Source organism: Gadus macrocephalus, chromosome 5, assembly GCF_031168955.1.
Source record: "Gadus macrocephalus chromosome 5, ASM3116895v1".
NCBI lineage: Eukaryota > Metazoa > Chordata > Actinopteri > Gadiformes > Gadidae > Gadus > Gadus macrocephalus.
The window spans coordinates 21,729,098-21,748,091 of NC_082386.1; the positions used below are offsets into that span (position 1 = coordinate 21,729,098).

At 48.0% G+C, this 18,994-nt stretch overlaps 1 protein-coding gene across 1 annotated transcript in view; it reads left to right on the plus strand.

Annotated features, from left to right (window-relative positions):
- The first annotated feature begins 14,516 nt into the window (after positions 1 to 14,516).
- The window catches only part of nrxn3a (neurexin 3a), a 134,914-nt gene continuing 130,436 nt past the window's right edge, over positions 14,517 to 18,994 (plus strand). The window contains exon 1 of the mRNA XM_060051285.1: positions 14,517 to 14,818. The gene's annotated coding sequence lies outside the window, so the exon portion shown is untranslated. The remainder of the gene's footprint in view (positions 14,819 to 18,994) is intronic.

Consider the following 18,994-nt stretch of genomic DNA (forward strand, 5'->3'; position numbering starts at 1 on the left):
CTGTCAATCACATGTGCCTGTAATGCATCAGTTCTCAATGGCTGAGAAACTGACAGCATCTGAGTTGTTCAGTTTCTCCTCAACAATGTCTTCAAACATCTGCTTTGTCCGGTAAATGACCGGTTGTTATTTCACTGTGAAGCCGTCCAGTTCTGCGGTCGTGCTGCCTTGCCTATACAGTATATATATATATATATTTATATATATATATATAGCCTATATACAGTACAGTGATTAAATACATCAGTAATCATGCGAGGCTGCTTCCCTGTTTCTGAAACAGTGAAGAAGAAGAGAAGAAGAGAAGAAGAGGAGCTCATTGACGTCTGAGCGGCGCTCAGAGCCGTGAGCAGCTGCTGTAACTGGAAGAGACCCGAGTCACACAATGGCTGATCGATGAGGCAGAGCTGGACGCGGGCGGCGGGGGGGACGGGGGGACGATCTCAGGCATCGATCTCACACGCTTCACGCTCTCTTTTTCCATATCCATTTATTTCGCCTGCCTCTCTCTTTCATCCTCTCCAACTATCTCTGCACCCCCTCCCTCTCTCCCTCCCCCCTCCCTCCCTCCCCCCCTCTGCAGTATATGGGGGGGGGGGGGGGACACACATCCCAGAGCTCTCATTGCTCAGTCTCAAAGGCTTCAGACCGGGTGCAGAGGGAGGGGCTGCTGTAGCCCCTCCCTCTGTTTGGACCCCTCTGTGATTGCTGTGTACCCCAACCTCTGACCCTATGCCTGATCCGGACTATTCCGGACCCACGTCCTGGGTCAGCCTGTCGCCTCCGTTGGTCATAGCTAGGAGCCAATAGCAGAGCCAGGACCATGAGATACCCATAATGATGCATTGTTTGGGTGAGATCTGCTCCCGAAGGGAAACAGAATGTTGACTGGCCGCCCGATAAAGCTTTCAAAGGTCACATGGTTATCATCATCCTCATCATCATCATCATCATCATCATCGTCATCATCATCGTCCTCTGACACTACAGCTCATCTTTACCACTCAGTAATGGAAAATGGATCTCATTATATTTTGTTCACAATTGACGCATGTAATGCATTTTTTATACTTTATTATAATGTGTGTGGTGTGTGTGTGTGTGTGAGAGAGAGAGAGAGAGAGGGAGAGGGAGAGGGAGAGGGAGAGGGAGAGGGAGAGAGAGACGGAGAGAGGGCGGGTATGTGTCCTATTGTGTCAGAGAACTGACCAGGATTGTGCGTGTGTGTGCGCGTGTGCCCATGCGTGCCCTCGGTGACACTATTTGTTTGTCTTGCAGGACTGAATTAACATTGCTGTGTAATCACTCTGCATTATGCTCAGCGCTCAATAGCTGACAGCCTGGTCTGGAGCCGGCAGAGACTGTCAATATGTTACTTTACACACGCACACACACACGCATCCAGCATACACACACACGCATACCACATACACACACACACGCACAGGCACACACTTTTCACATGCACAAAGGCAGATGTTGTGGGTGTGGTTGAGCTCACCCCCACACAGCGGGAACGCACCGTCACCGCCTCAGCTACACGTGCACACACACTTCCTCCACACACGTTTGGAGTGCATGTATGGAAGGGTGACACCCCATCAACAAGGATTCTTACGTTCAGTCACACGCGCACACACACACACACACACACACGCACACGCACACGCGCACACACACACACACACACACACACTCCCTCAGGGTAGTCATGACTTATATACTGTGGGGCGGACGAGATAACGCCCTTCTGTGATCAATAGTACTTTGGTGGCAAACACTCCCTGTCCTGCAGCCTCAGGATGGATATATATATATATATATATATATATATATATATATATATATATATATTATATATATATATATATATATAGAGAGAGAGAGAGAGAGAGAGAGATAGACTGTTGGAGGGCAATCAAGACCTTAATGGACTCAACCTCTCCTTCCTCTTTCTCTCCTTTTTTTCCTTTCTCTGTTTTTCGTTCCTTCAAGCTTTTATCTTCACTTCACATCTCCCCCCAACCCTTTCTGTTTCTATAGGACGCTCTATCTTATATATATATATATATATATATATATATATATATATATATATATATATATATATATAAGATAGAGCGTCCTATATATAAATACTATTATACTACTACTAGTATATAAATACTGTAAGATGGACCATAATATATATGATATCTATTCATATAGACAGAAACATTCCACAGCAATGTTTACCTTATTTCTTGGAAGTCAGAGAGAAAGAGAAAGAGAGAGGTTCTATTATTGTGTTCAACGGCCGGTTATTTTTAATACTTTGTGTGTCAGCACCCTAAACACCACAAACACAAAATAGTCCAATACGTTGAAAGGCATCCAAGAAAAATAAAAAAGGAGTGGTTAGCTTGAGTGAGGCAGTCCTGATGGGTGTATTATTAGTAGTTAGTAATTAGTCATCACCCCTGAGCTGTGAGTAGGTGGAGAGGTCTCAGCACTGGGCAGCTGGAAGCTGCCCAGTGCTGAGACCTGAACGGGTCGGACAGGACCCAGCTCAGGTTCACAAGAAACGACGCGAGCACTGGAGTGGTACGACCACTCACCTAAACCATGGGCAGGACACTTGGTTTGGGTGAGTGGTCGTACCACTCACCTAAACCATGGGCAGGACCCATGGTTTAGGTGCGTGGTCGTACCACTCACCTAAACCATGGGCAGGACACTTGGTTTGGGTGAGTGGTCGTACCACTCACCTAAACCATGGGCAGGACACTTGGTTTAGGTGAGTGGTCGTACCACTCACCTAAACCATGGGCAGGACACTTGGTTTAGGTGAGTGGTACGACCACGCACCTAAACCATGGGCAGGACACTTGGTTTAGGTGAGTGGTACGACCACTCACCTAAACCATGGGCAGGACACTTGGTTTAGGTGAGTGGTACGACCACTCACCTAAACCATGGGCAGGACACTTGGCCGGGATGGGTTGTATTATACTATATGAGTGTGTATCCAACATGGTGGCTCTCTGTCCAGCTGCAGCCAATGTGTAATCAAGCAGCTGATTGGACATCAAGGACACGTCTGTGGCTGCCTCGACCACTAAAGGAAAAGTGGGAGAAGTAAAAATGTACTTTAATCTAGCTGCGGAAAATCAATTCTGTTGGGACTGCTAGCATGTAGAATACAAACAACTAATAGACAAAGTCTGCGTTGATGAAGACATCTGAATATTATTATTTTATTCACAGCTTCTGACCGTATTAAATTGCTTTAATAAGGGGGGGGGGGGATACATTTGGTTTTGTGTTTTGAAGAACTTTGAGGAACTTTGTTTGTATTGGTGACTTCATTTCAAAGAGCTGTGTTGGGTGAGACCGAAACATTGGTAATGAAGCTTTTGATAGCTCTAAAGGTTGGACAGCAGGGGTCTATAAAACAAAATGAACATTCTTTTGAATTGTTTAGCATTTATGTATTTATTTACCAAGTTTTTCATGTATGATTTAAGCATATTATGAATGGTTGAGAAACTGTTTTTGCATTGTTATCTTCATTATCATAAACACTCACACATTAACCTCAACTATGAGAGTATGTTTGTGTAATAATAATTAGCATCAAGGGTTATTTATATTATACTAATGTAGACTCTAAAGGAAATGTAAACAAAAAACAATTCAATTATGTCTATAATGATATACAGACTTTAACATCTTTTACACTTTTTACAACATTGTTTCTCATTAATTGAGGCCGGGAGCGCTTTCCAAACCCACTGAGGTGACTCTGGCTGACCTCGTGACAGAGAAAGGCAGACACGTCTTACACCGTTATTATTATTATTGCTAGTCCATTATTAAAATGATTCATTCTGTTTGTATTTGGTGTGATTAGGCACCACACACGCAGTGCATCTCCGTGTTTCTTTGTGTGTTTGTGAGCAAACAAGACTATCATTTTGCATCCAAAAGTTGATAAGCTGCCAGGGTTTTAACTGGCACTAAGCCCTGGCAGCACATCACCACCATCCTGATGCAGCTCCACTGGCTACCTGTTAAGTCCCGGATCAAGTTTAAAATCCTCCTACTCACCTACAAGTCCCTGCATGCTCTGGCCCCCCGTTACCTCTCTGACCTCCTCCATCCCTACACCCCCCTGCGGTCCCTCAGGTCCTCTGCTAAGGACCAGCTGGAAACCCCCCGCACCAGACTCAAGACCTTTGGGGACAGGGCCTTCTGCGCCTCTGCCCCCACTCTGTGGAATCTGCTCCCCCTCCATATCCGCTGTGCCACTTCAGTGGAGTCCTTCAAAAAGCTCCTGAAGGCACACCTCTTCTTAGAGGCCTATGGCCTTTAACCTGCCCCCCCCCCCTGTGTACACCTCTTGTAAAGCGACCTTGGGCACCTTGAAAGGCGCTATATAAATTTAATTTATTATTATTATTATTATAATAATAATAATCCAATGTAGGCTAGAGATGGAGGGTACAGGTAAGTAATGCTTACTGTATTCAATATTGTATACACCTGTTCCATAATAATACGTGTGTGACGGAGACTGTCGCGGGGACGGGCTCTGCACGTAGCAACGGGACATCGCGGCACCTTGGCAGAGAATGCACCGCTAGCACGGGAAACGGATTGTCTCACTTGGGTGGGTTCGTATGAGCATGTGTGTGTGTGTGTGTATTTGTGTTTGTGTTTGCATGTATGTGTGTGTGTGTGTGTGTGTGTGCGTTTGCGAGAGCAGGTGTCATCTGACCTTTTCTTTGACGATGCTCTTAAGCCTCGCGTCCCTCAAGTGCTTTTGGGCCCCGAGGAATGGCCCTCCGCCGGGCACAAAGCGCCTTCTGCTCCTCCCTGCCTCTCAGACACTCTTCCAGAGGTGTGATTCACTTTATGGAGATTTTGTTTTTAATACACGTTGATCAATAGCGGTAAATAGCCCCGAGCTTATCCCACCGTAAGGAAACACAGGCGGGTCATGCCTGCGTCCTTTGTGCTTCACACTTTCTGCACATATCGTATTCCTCCCTTTTCTTTTTACTGCAATATGTTTCTCAAAATGTATAAAGTGCAGACATCAGATTGTCTCAATCACTGCCAGGGGGTGTAAAGTGCAAACACCCTCTCACCTTCACTGCACCTCACTGCACCTTCACCTTCACTGCACCTCACTGCACCTTCACCTTCACTGCACCTCACTGCACCTTCACCTTCACTGCACCTCACTGCACCTTCACCTTCACTGCACCTCACTGCACCTTCACCTTCACTGCACCTCACTGCACCTTCACCTTCACTGCACCTCACTGCACCTTCACTGCACCTCACTGCACCTTCACTGCACCTCACTGCACCTTCACCTTCACTGCACCTCACTGCACCTTCACCTTCACTGCACCTCACTGCACCTTCACTGCACCTCACTGCACCTTCACCTTCACTGCACCTCACTTCACCTTCACTGCACCTCACTGCACCTTCACTGCACCTCACTGCACCTTCACTGCACCTTCACCTTCACTGCACCTCACTGCACCTTCACCTTCACTGCACCTCACTGCACCTTCACCTTCACTGCACCTCACTGCACCTTCACTGCACCTCACTTCACCTTCACTGCACCTCACTGCACCTTCACCTTCACTGCACCTCACTGCACCTTCACTGCACCTCACTGCACCTTCACCTTCACTGCACCTCACTGCACCTTCACCTTCACTGCACCTCACTGCACCTTCACTGCACCTCACTGCACCTCAGAAGAACTGATCCATATGTTTACGTAAAGCGTTGTCGGAATGTCTTCAAATGTCAAGATAAACCATTTTAGAGTGTGTATAAGTATGCATTTTTACTCCTTCAAACCATAAACAGACTTCAATGTGGGACACAGTGTTGAAGTAGTGGTTGTCGTACTGCAGTAACTCAATCTATTGTTATAATTTTTATGTTCCAGGATTGAGTGTTCAGTAAAGAGTTGCTTCTCCTTGAATAGCAAACTGTAACCACTGTCCTGTTAAACGATGCAGCCACAATGCAAAAAAATAAGAAAATACAAAAGCCTTCTCGGGACCTTTGCTGTGTGTTTGGAGCGATGGCCGCTGAGTCATTAGCAGGTCTGGGTTAATAGAGGCTCTGTGTGCTTCTGGTCCGACGGGGCCTGGAGCCGCCCAACACTCCTTGAAGACCGGTGAGAATGCAATTCCCCCATCGTTTCCTGGTGGCTCGGCCAAAGTGCCGTCTTAGATGAATGTGTTTTTGTGTATGCTGCTATCCATCATATTGAGAAACACTATTATAAAATGTAAACCACGATGCCATGGTGCTGTAAAACGTCTACCATATTGTACGTACGTTCTACGAAATTTGAAAGAAGGGCCAGAAGGAACATTTATTAGCATAAGCATTAGCATTCTATGTTTCTTGATCGGTTTATTGTTGAAGGACAATACCCGCCTGAGTGATGAGACCATGACGACCGTCCTGCCTGGTTTCACCAAAACATCCGTTCAGCAAAATAACTATAACAAAATAACCCCCGGCCTGGGAGGTCCTCTAACAGACCCCCCAGCACGGACCCCCGGCCTGGGAGGTCCTCTAACAGACCCCCCAGCACGGACCCCCGGCCTGGGAGGTCCTCTAACAGACCCCCCAGCACGGACCCCCGGCCTGGGAGGTCCTCTAACACAGACCCCCGGTGCTGGGCTGGTCCACCGTACCCCGATGGGGGGGGGGACCGGCCCCCCAGTAGCTCTCTCGTGTCGCTGGTTGTGTTCCAGTCAGGCGAGGGTTAATTGGTGTGCTAATGATTGCGCCGACGAGTACTTTTCAAAGATGGCGGCCGTGTAATTATGATAATTATCTTCGATAAGGAGATGACAACGAGTGCAGAGAGTGAGCAGCGAGTGAGCGTGAGAGCAGCGAAAGGAAAGGAGAGCGAGAGAGAACAACAGATACAGAGCGGGGGAGAGAGAGAGGGAGAGGGAGAGAGACAGTGAGGGAGGGAGGGAGAGAGAGAGAGAGAGAGAGAGGGAGGGAGAGAGAGTGAGAGAGAGAGAGAGAGAGAGAGAGAGAGAGAGAGAGAGAGAGAGAGAGAGAGAAGAGAGAGAGAGAGAGAGGGAGGGAGAAGGACAGAGTGGAAGAGAGAGGGAGGGAGTGAGGGAGAGAGAATGAGAGAGCAGGTGAGAGAGCGAGAGAGAGAGCGGGAATGTGAGAATTATGATTATGGTGTGAAAAGGCAGCCAGTGGTAGACAGACAGTATTTTAATGTGCTCACTTTCAGGTAATTGACTTGATTGCAGGCCTGGCTCTGTGTCCTTTCTCTCCCTGTTCCCATGTGACAGTGCATTGACACATGCCTTTTTTCCCTTCCCATTTTAATGGAGCACAATCCAGTCATTTGACCTTGGTGCATTGTAAGTTGTTGGAGCAGTCAGTGATCACGGAGCAGCGATCCTTGCTCCTCCTGTCTGGTGGTGGTGACTTGGGAAAGTTTGGCATTCCCTGTCATGATCTGCTTTGACACGCTGGTATCAAGTAAGAGGGGGGGATCTTGTTTCTATCTGTGTGTGTGTGTGTGTGTGTGTGTGTGTGTGTGTGTGTGTGTGTGTGTGTGTGTGTGTGTGTGTGTGTGTGTGTGTGTGTGTGTGTGTGTGTGTGTGTGTGTGTGTGTGTGTGTGTGTGTGTGTGTGTGTGTGTGTGTGTGTGTGTGTGTGTGTGTGTGTGTGTGTGTGTGCGTGCGTGCGTGCGTGCGTGCGTGCGTGCGTGCGTGTGACCAAGCAGGAAAGCAGTAATAAAAATATGTAACTACATTCTCTCTGCCTCTGACGTTATCTTACTTCTCAGAGAGTTTTAGTAGCTTTTAATAAGTGTGTGTTATGTAATGTGCCGTGATTAGCGGTTAAAGCTACTGAGGTTGAAAGAAGTAATTACTGCTATTTATTAAAACAGAGAAAGACACATCATGTCGTTGTGTTTATTCCCATCTTATCTTCTTTAATATGGGAACATATGTTAAAGTCATTATTGTCTCACACAGGAGGGAGATTCAATTCACGTCGGAGTAGACTAACCTTAGAAGGTGGAAACAAAGAATACATTTTAAACAAGGCAATACAATGCATGAGGCACTTATGGATGCACAGTTTGATTTCCCTTTCTCTCTTTTATGTGTTGGTCTTCTAAGAGACCATTTAAAACATATAGATTAAAAACCCAATACTGAAGAAAACAAACAGCTTTATATGAGTACCCCTTTTCCTATGGGCACACCCAGAAACAAACCCTGATGCACTCTGGATGCCTCTCTCCTGCCAATGTTCTTCAGCAGTGGGACATTGATCTGCTCGATCTGGACTAGATTACAGTGGAAGTAAGACAACTGAAAGCAGCCCACGTCGGGCTAGCTTCTCCCTGTGACAGAGTGGATTCAACATATTAATGTTGAGATCAGGGTAGCATCAAGATAGCATCTAACGGCTGTATCTAAGTCTAAAGCTGCTGAATGGATAATGAGTAATGCACCAACAGCAGTTTACAAACTCATGAGGCCAGGTGACTATCTATTTTTTGTCCTACTTGTACGTTATAGTTTATATCTATCTATTTATGGTCTATATAAAAGTATTAATGTATTTTTTGTGAATTCATTAATGGCCTGAACCGTGTCAAAGGAGAAGTCGCCCTTCACATGAGCTAAAGACACGACGGCCAAAACACTGTTTAACAGGGTGGGGGATCTCAGTGTGTGTGTGTGTGTGTGTGTGTGTGTGTGTGTGTGTGTGTGTGTGTGTGTGTGTGTGTGTGTGTGTGTGTGTGTGTGTGTGTGTGTGTGTGTGTGTGTGTGTGTGTGTGTGTGTGTGTGTGTGTGTGTGTGTGTGTGTGTGTGTGTGTGTGTGTGTTGTGGCATCCCGCCACGTGGTCCCCGGCCTGGACGGGCCCGGGGTACCGTAGAGGACGGGGTGTACCACCCCCACCCACCAGCCGGCGAGAGAGAGCAGCCCTTTCGGCACCCCAATCAGGGTGATTGGGGGACACCTGGCCGAAAGCACGGGGGCCATTTTAAAAGGAGGCACAGCACAGCACAGCACGGGTCGGGAGCAGGAAGGAAGGGCTCGTGGCAAGGAGAGAGCCTAGAGGCCCACGGAGGCCCTAGAGACCGCGACTCCTTCGTTGTTTTGATTGAAGTGGATTGTTAATAAATGCCTGCAATGGCTTATCCAGCACACCAAAGTGTCGTTTGTCCGTGGAACCCGGCTCATTTGGGTAGCGGGTTACCACACTTGGTGGAGAATGCAGGCACGAAGATCCCACTACGACCCCCCGCAAGAGACGCTGCTGCCGCCGCAAGAGACGCTGCTGCCGCCGCAAGGGACGCCGCCGCCGCCGCAAGGGACGCCGCCGCCGCCGCAAGGGACGCCGCCGCCGCCGCAAGGGACGCCGCCGCCGCCGCAAGGGACGCCGCCGCCGCCGCAAGGGACGCCGCCGCCGCAGCGGGAGAGAAGGCCGCAGCGCGAGGCCGGGACGGGGCTGCGCCGCCGGCCGGTGCGGACGTGGGGACGGGTCGGCCCTGTATGCTGGCGACCTGCTGGGCGCAGGGAACCTCTGGTAGTCCGACCATCCCGGTGCGGGTGATGAACCAGGACACGCAGGCCCTCCTGGACACCGGCAGTGCGGTTACCCTCCTTCGCCCCGACCTGGCGGGTGGGAAGGCAGGGGAGCCGATGGAGGTGACCTGCGTCCACGGGGACACCCGGACCTACCCCACGTGTCACGTGGTTGTCCGCACCACACACGGTGTGTTTACGATCCGGGCGGGGATTGTCCCCCACCTACCGGTCCCTGTGGTAATCGGGAGGGACTGTCCGACTTTCCGCCGGTGGTGGGACCCGGTACTAGAGTCCCGGGGCAGGAGAGATGCGGTCGCCGCCGCGGCAGGAGAGGCAGCTGCCGCCGGCGCAGCTGCCGACGAAGCGGCGGGAGACGAAGCGGCGGGAGACGAAGCGGCGGGAGACGACGCTGCCGGAGACGACGCTGCCGGAGACGACGCTGCCGGAGACGACGCTGCCGGAGACGACGCTGCCGGAGACGACGCGGCCGGAGACGACGCGGCCGGAGACGACGCGGCCGGAGACGACGCGGCCGGAGACGACGCGGCCGGAGACGACGCAGCCGACGCGAGGGACGCAGCCGGCGCCGCAGGAGACACCCGGCCCCGGCGAGACACCATCCTGGGCGGGTCCCTCGGCTACCTGGGGCTTGGACAAAGGGTGGAGGAGTGTGGCATCCCGCCACGTGGTCCCCGGCCTGGACGGGCCCGGGGTACCGTAGAGGACGGGGTGTACCACCCCCACCCACCAGCCGGCGAGAGAGAGCAGCCCTTTCGGCACCCCAATCAGGGTGATTGGGGGACACCTGGCCGAAAGCACGGGGGCCATTTTAAAAGGAGGCACAGCACAGCACAGCACGGGTCGGGAGCAGGAAGGAAGGGCTCGTGGCAAGGAGAGAGCCTAGAGGCCCACGGAGGCCCTAGAGACCGCGACTCCTTCGTTGTTTTGATTGAAGTGGATTGTTAATAAATGCCTGCAATGGCTTATCCAGCACACCAAAGTGTCGTTTGTCCGTGGAACCCGGCTCATTTGGGTAGCGGGTTACCACAGTGTGTGTGTGTGTGTGTGTGTGTGTGTGTGTGTGTGTGTGTGTGTGTGTGTGCTCTTCCCGTAATCCCAATCCTTCTTTATTTTCCTTTTGTCTTCCCTCCTCTCCCCTACCTCCCTTTCCTCCTCTCTCCGTCCCTTCTCCGACTCCTTCCCCCAGCCTTGCTCCTCACTGCCTCTCCTTCTCAGCGTCTCCTATCGCCGTCTGGCAGAGGAAAACTGCTGTCCTTTCATTTTTTTTCCAAGGCAATTCCCCTTAAAACAAGTAAGTGTGTCTGCACCTGTCAAACAGCCCCTTTGAAGAGAGAGAGGAGACGACACTGAATTAAACAAGATCTCCCCGTAGAAGCTATTTCCTTTATTATTGATTAATTGTTCCACGTAATGCAAGTGCTTGCTTCATTTCAATACGTATTTGGCGTATTCATGAAAAAAGACGGTGATTGATTTCTATATATTTGTATCCGTGGAATATGTTTGCTGCGTGTGAGATACTGCAGAATAAATATAATCCACCTTTAAGGTGGTGTGCACTGATTTGGTGGTTGGGATTTAAGTGGGAGTCTCAGACCAGAAGGTTGTGTTCCACCGCCCTGTTCCGCGCGGGGTCCCCGTACCAGACCATGACCTTTGGCCCGGCCCTTTAAGGAGCTGATGTGCCTCTTCTGGTCGGGTGGATCACTAGATCCTTAGATCTCTTAACTCTGTCGGACATCTCTCGGACTCTGAAGGCTCCAGAACCACTGATACCGAAATCTGATACAGGTGGACAACAGATTTAGAGACGGACAAATGGATGAGTGTGTGTTTGTGTTTGCAATTGTGTGTGTTTGTGTGTCTGTGTGTTCGTTCTGTGTTTGTGTGTGTGTGTGTGTGTGTGTGTGTCTGTGTGTGTGTGTGCCTGTGTGTGTGTGTCAGTGTGTGTGTGTGTGTGCGTGTCTGTGTGTGTGCCCGTGTGTTTCTGCGCGGTTCATGCTACAGGGTTATGTATACATGTCCGTCGATAGAGAGCAATTGGTTTTCGGAGTACAATTGAAATACCTTTGAACGCTTTTTCAATAATTCATGCCTTTGATCAATAACTCAACTGCCGAGGGAAAGCAGGAGATTTCCACGTAGTTCTGCAAACACACCGATGGGGAAAGGGTACATTTAATATGCATGTCAGGGAAGGGAAATACCGGGATGGTAACATAAGCCTTCTAGGAAAATAAGGTAACGGAAAGGGATATTTCTGGAATGACACTGGACACGTTGATCCCCTCGGACAGACACACACACACACACACACGCACACGCACACACACACACACACACGCGCGCAGAGAGAGACACACACACACACACACACACGCACACACGCAGAGAGAGAGACACACACACACACACACACACACACACACACACACGCGCAGAGAGAGAGACACACACACACACACACACACACACGCACACGCACACACGCAGAGAGAGAGACACACACACACACACACACATACACACATACACACGCGCAGAGAGAGAGCGAGTGACACACACACACACACATACACCCACAAAACCACTCACAACACACACACTGGAATACATACGTGCACACACTGTAGGGGCAATATTTGATTTTTAAATGGCATTTTAGTTTTGGCTATATTGAAAGACACTAGTCATTTACTATATGTAGACTCTTACTTTGAAGAGATTAAGGGAAGTCAGAAGACACTTATTTTGAAAGGCAAGAGGAAATCCTAAAGGTGGTTCAAGACATGTGCTTCAGTTGGTTTGTTTGTTTGACAACGGGAGACTACCTCTTCACGCCTCACTCCATTGATTCACTGATTCATTTAAATACCCTACAGCTTTGTTTAAATACATAGTTCATACACGTTTGAAATCTTTAACAAACTGTGACCATTTCGGGATCTAAACTTTGATTTCTGCCTGGACATCTATTACCTGCGAGGCTCTTGTGTTCTGAACCATCTATACCTGCCTGCCTGCTACATCGTCTGGATAATTAAGGTAATGCGTTTTAATCAAAAGCAACAGCGTCAACGAGATGCGTCAATCACAGATGTGTGTTTAGAAGACCCTCCAATGCAGGGTGTCGTCATTATGACACGCCCCTCAGCTCCGCTTCAATAAGCAGAGGAATGTTGTTGTGGTGTTGGATCAATCTGGTTAGCCGATGACATATCAGCCAATCAGTGGTAATGCACAGGATATCACGTGTTCAAACCAAATGTATAGAGTCTGGTTTAATAGAGAGGAAGTGTTTAATATTGTAAGGCTTTGTTCTAAATTGTTAGTACCATATTGTGATGACTCTTCTATATGTAATGTAAGGGATATCTATTTCATTATAAGGACTGTTCTTTATTGTGAGCACTGCTCTATGCGTTAGATCCACATATTTTGAGCACTGTTCTATATTGTTATGACTGTTACATATTGCTAGGGCAGTCCTTAATTGTTATGAATGTTATATATTGTTAGCATAGACCTATTATTTTTCTTTTAATCCTAGTCTGTCTTAATATATGTCTGTTAGGCTACATATAGATAGGGCAATATGTAAAGCGTCTTAGTGTACCATATTAAGCGCTATATAAATTTCATTTATTATTATTATTATATTGCTAGGACTGTGATGGGTAGAAAATAGGAAATCTGAAGGAATACTTATGGTTCCTCATTTGCCTTCCTAAATAATTTAATGAATTTATAATCAGATGGAGACACAAACAAGCAAAAAATATAATTTTGTAATAATTTATCCTAACGTAATCCAACCACTATGAATTTACCAGAATTTTCGTATCAAACATATCATTACATATGTTTACCATCACATATGTGACCAATAAATGTTGAATATTTAGGCTTATTGGCCCTTTTGTCTGTTGACACAGAATCGAATTATAACCTGGACAAAACCATGTATCACAATAAGCCTATACGGGCTACTTTAACATAAAAAATATGTTCTCTAGGCGAGTCCTAATGTAAAAAAAATAAAAATGTTCATGAATTATCCACACGATTTCATCCAGGCGCAGCAGATGTTTCGCCAAGATTTTCCATAATCAACTAAATTGATCAAATATTATATTCCTTTAAAAATGGCAGATCTATGTTTTTAGGTTGGTTGCTTAAATAGTATAAAATATAAAAATATATAATATATATATCCATTTAACGTATGGCAGTGTATTGTTGGATATAGACTTTTCGCAAAACATTAAAGTGATATGTAGCTGGATATCCATTTTGCCTATGCAAAATAACCGTCGTATATCCAGTTAATCCCCAGCAAGATCAAGCAAATTTTAGTAGAAGAACGAAATAAAATAAAACGCCAAGCGACTTCAGCACCTCGGACAGCGCCCTGTGCATCTCCCAACGGCAGAGAGAAGGCGACCAGAGGCCTGCATCAACCAAACGAGGATTTTGTAGGACCCCCCCCCCCCCCCCCCCCCCCCCCCTTCCTTCATTCTCACCCTTCCCTCGTTCCCACCCTTTCCCTTTTGGCCTCCGCAAAATAATACTCTCCCAAAAGTAGGTTTTCCTCTTGGTGATGTGAATCAAGAAATCCAACGTATCAAAATCCCTGAACGCTCCATCACGTTATGGCCGCATGTCTGGGCGCTTTTTTAAATGACTGTCTGCGTGCGCGTGTGTGTGTTCGTGTGTGTGTGTGTGTTTGCGTGTGTGCGCGCGTGCGTGAAAGTGGTGTGTGTGTGTGTGTGTGTGTGTGTGTGTGTGTGTGTGTGTGTGTGTGTGTTTGTACGTTCGCACGCGCGTGTGTGTAAGGGGTGTAAGTCCGAGTGTGTCCACTAGACTACGCCTTTAAATGGCGCGTGCTGTGCCAGGAGAGGGCGGACCCGAGCGCTCTGTGTGTACGTGTGTGTGTGTGTGTGTGTGTGTGTGTGTGTGTGTGTCTGTGTGTGCGTTTGTGTGCATTCCTGTCCAGCAGCCAGTCGCATCTAGCGAGGCTCTCCGTGTGATGAACATCTCGGTACTTGAGGACCTTGTCGTTTTTGGAGGAAAAGGAACAGACACAGCAGGCTTTGTTTTGTTGTTTAACGCTGGACTGTGATCACTGGAGTTACCCCTGGGATTTTATGCACTGTCTTTTTCTTTCTTGATCCATCGGTGCTGAGGTCAGTGTGTGTCTTCTATAAACTTGTCTGTGGTACATGAGTGTTAACAGTGTCCCCGTTCCCAGCCTTTATGGTATGTTTCACTAAAGGACCCGCGGCGCAGAGGGAAGCCAGTGTAGGCTGGTTTGAATGCAGATTTTACGCACAGGTATGGCGCTAACTCGGGACAGTCTCGCTGCTGCTGCCAAACGAAACACCTTCAACCGAGGCACTGGAGCCTCTCGCACTGCGGTCATTTAAATCACTAAACTCATTAGAACAACACGTATCTCAAGAGACATTTAACAATTGCCTACATACGCAATGGGATTCTTTAAAGTAAGCCATTTCGGCAAAATAAACTGGTCACCGGTGCCCCCCCCACACACACACACACACACACACACACACACACACACACACACACACACACACACACACACACACACACACACACACACACACACACACACACACACACACACACACACACACACACACACACACACACACACACACACACACACCCTTCCCTCACGCTGTCGCCCCGGTCCCTAAAGACAACGTCAATCATCTGAATTATCATTATCAGTACAGAGACCCCAAAAACGGACTCAGTCGATACTACGTCCATGTTCTGTTATATTGTCGACATGCGAATAAAAACAAACGCCTTATGCTGCCGACATGAAACAGCCTCCTCAAGGTGCGTTCTAGCCTCAAAGGTAGGCTGCTGAATAATCCATCAGAGAGGCAGGTGTCCGTTGACCGGTGTCCGGTGACCGGTGTCCAGTGTCCGGGGATGGTTGGCAGGCGCAGAGGTAAACACATTCACCAGACGACGTATCCGCGCACGGTCAGCCGCATCCATGTGGTTTGGGCTGTGTATGGCAAAAAATAGATCATAGCCTCCGAAATATCTACTGCAGTCCCCGCGTGTTTACTGATCATGCCGTGTATATGTGAGCGTAAAGGCCTCTACATTAATATCACATTTATATGGAATCATATGGACGTGACCTTCCCCGTCGAGCAGATTAGCACGATGCGCAATAGTGCAAACAATGCGTTCCATTGCTCGTTTAAACATGTGTGGGGAAAAAAATACGTTTTATTTAGAAACGGCAGACATATTTCATGCACTATGCGAATTCAAGCTGGCAAAGAAATAAACGACCCGACGGAGCTTGCAGGGCTCCTCAACATCGAACTATTCTTCAGCCGTTTTTTCTCCTCCGAGGGCCAATCCATCCACGTTTCACTAAAAATGTTTTCGCATTATTAATACGGGCAAAAATGGCGATCATGTGGATGAAAGCAGTGATAAAAACAGACGATTATTAAGGTCGGAATCTGTTCCGACCCGACGGCGCCCCGGAGGGAGTAGACCGCCGAGGAGGACCTGAGCCTCATGCGATCCGACTCGTCTGCACACGAAGGACTTAATCCTACAGATTGACATGTCAACTTTAAAAACAAACCGAATTAAACGTGGCAGGAATGTGCCAGAAGATGGACTTTGAGGATCGTTCAAATGGGCTGAGGTCACAGTTGGGCCTCAAAACAATGCACGATGACCATTACTGGGAATCTTAGTAGTGTGTGTGTGTGTGTGTGTGTGTGTGTGTGTGTGTGTGTGTGTGTGTGTGTGTGTGTGTGTGTGTGTGTGTGTGTGTGTGTGTGTGTGTGTGTGTGTGTGTGTGTGTGTGTGTGTGTGTGTGTGCGTGTGTGTAATGGGGTTTGGTGTCTGGTGGATAATGCGCACACGTTGGAAATAGGCGTATTATGTAAAATGTGTAACAATATAGTCAACCTCGGCGTCGTTCCTAGTTTAATTCAGGCCCATTTCTGCGTTGCAATAATACAGTCCTATTGTATTTCTAATAAACACAGCAAGCGGTGACACTTTCATTTTATTTATCATAGTAATGCACATTCGATGTGTCGGATGGGATGGTAATAGGATTAGAGCTTTCTGGTGAGTGTATGCAGAGGAAAGTCCTAATCAGGCTTTATTCGAGCGGCGGAATTGGCTTCACCAGATGGGCGTGGCCCACGTGAGCCGCGAGGCCCAACGGGATCTGATCGAACATCACACCGTCCATACTCCGAGCTCGACGACGCAGCATGTTTTTTATTGTTTTTATTTTTATTTGCGTCAATAAAATATTAATATTGTGTCGACCCCCACATAAAGAAGCTTCCTTTTAGGTTTCCTTGTGATTTTATGTTTTATTGTATTGTTGCATGGTTACGGTGAAATGAGCGCCAGCCTGTAAATGGATGAAATGATAATAATATGTTGACTAAAACACAATAAGAACAGTGCGAGGGGGAAAATGTCACGAAAAGAAACCAGGGGCTGATTGTAAAGCCGAATGAGGCGCGGGTGTGTCCGGGGGGAGGGGGGGGGGGGGGGGCAATGGGGGGCTATGCGGTCTTTTTTGCACCAGTTGTAATGCGTGTCTAGGCCTACATGCGGTTACTCTGAAAATGATCTCATTCTGCACTAAAGGGGGGAATAGCGTTTGATGGCTGGGAGCCGGTGGAGGCTTCACAGATGATGGTGTACAGATGTTTGATTCTGGGCGGTGTGTACAGATGTGTGTGATTCTGGGCGGGGTACAGATGTGTGTGAGGGGGATTCTGTGGCAGGCGATAAACTGAGCGGACAAATGAAGCGTACAGAGCAGTGCTCTCAAGGTAAAGGTAATATACAGTCCGGCCGGGGTGTCGGTGTCCACTCGATATTATCGTTGCTTTACTGTCGGTGTTAATTTCTCTCCTTTATTTCGTGTACTTAGGGCTACTTTGCGTTATTGTCAGGTAATTGCGATGCTTTATAATTAATTCTAATGTGTGGCCTGGATGATAAAGGCCTATATAGGCCCACTATAGCTTGGGACTGATATGGGCCTAGGGTTTTAAATGTCGGTCTGATAATGTATCAAATATCTTCAAACATAACGTTATATATTATTATTTTTTGATTTATTATAATACATGTATATATGTTGAGTGCACAACATATACAAATAAAAAAAATTGCCTATACCAGCTTCAAAACCTTGACGCAAAATACTACAGCAGTGACTAGCCTATAACACCAGTTATTTCCAAAACCTATTCCCAGCCAAATGCATCCCCTAATCCTATAATATTTAATCATATATATATATATATATATAGGCCTATATATAACGCGATGCAAACATAAAAAAAATAAGAACACGTTTTTGGGTTAAACGTCCAGAGAAAACCACGGGTAAGCCTGAAGGGTGCCGGGCGTTGTGGTCCCTGAGGCGGGCCGGACGCACGGCACGGTCCTGCGGATCGGTGCGGTGTGCAGTGTGAGGTGGCGGGGTGGCGGGGTGTCGTGGTGGCGGGCGGGGTATGGTGGCGGGGTGGAGGGGTGCGTTGTGAGTTGACGGGGTGCGGTACGGCTCGGTGAGGTCCGGTGAGAGGGGGCCTAGTGGCGGTGTGAGGTGGCGGGTGACTCTGAACGGGTGATGATGTAATGCTGGGAAGGGGTGCTGCACCGGAACGCTGTCGGGAGGAAGAGGTGTGTCTCTGCGGAGCTGCTCGGTGCCCGCGCCGTGCCACCGCTGTGCCCGCGTCTGTGCGCCCGACAGAAATTAAGGCGAAATAATGTACAGAAAATAAAATCCAAAAAATTAATAATGAAATAAGTAATAATAAAATAAAACGTGTCTCTATTTTCATAGTTTTTTTTTGTGTCTTTTTTTTCTATTGGCCCCTATAAGCACACCTGCGCTTGTGCGTAGGTGTGCGTCGGTTATCCTGGCTTTAGTGCGCGAATTGGGCACGTGTGTTCCTGACCTGAAAAAACGAAGGGAAGGAGCGAAGTGGAGGGCGGTGTTCGGGTTTCTGAACGGCTACGCCTCCGTGGGAATGCATGAGTGGGATCGGATGAGGCGGAACGTCCCCCCCACCCCCCCATCCACCCCGTCCCCTCGGTCTTTTTCCCATCATGCTACCATCATAGGAATTATCTCTTTTTCTTTAGCTCGCTTATACCTTTGCCAACGCTATTGCGCCTAGCATTTGCCTTGCCTGCAACTATGGCTTCAACAGACTTATTTAACAGGACTTATTGTAATGGGCGTTTTATTTTTATATATTCCCAGGTTAGCACTTTTTTGTATGCTCGCACAGGTGTGTGTGTGTGTGTGTGTG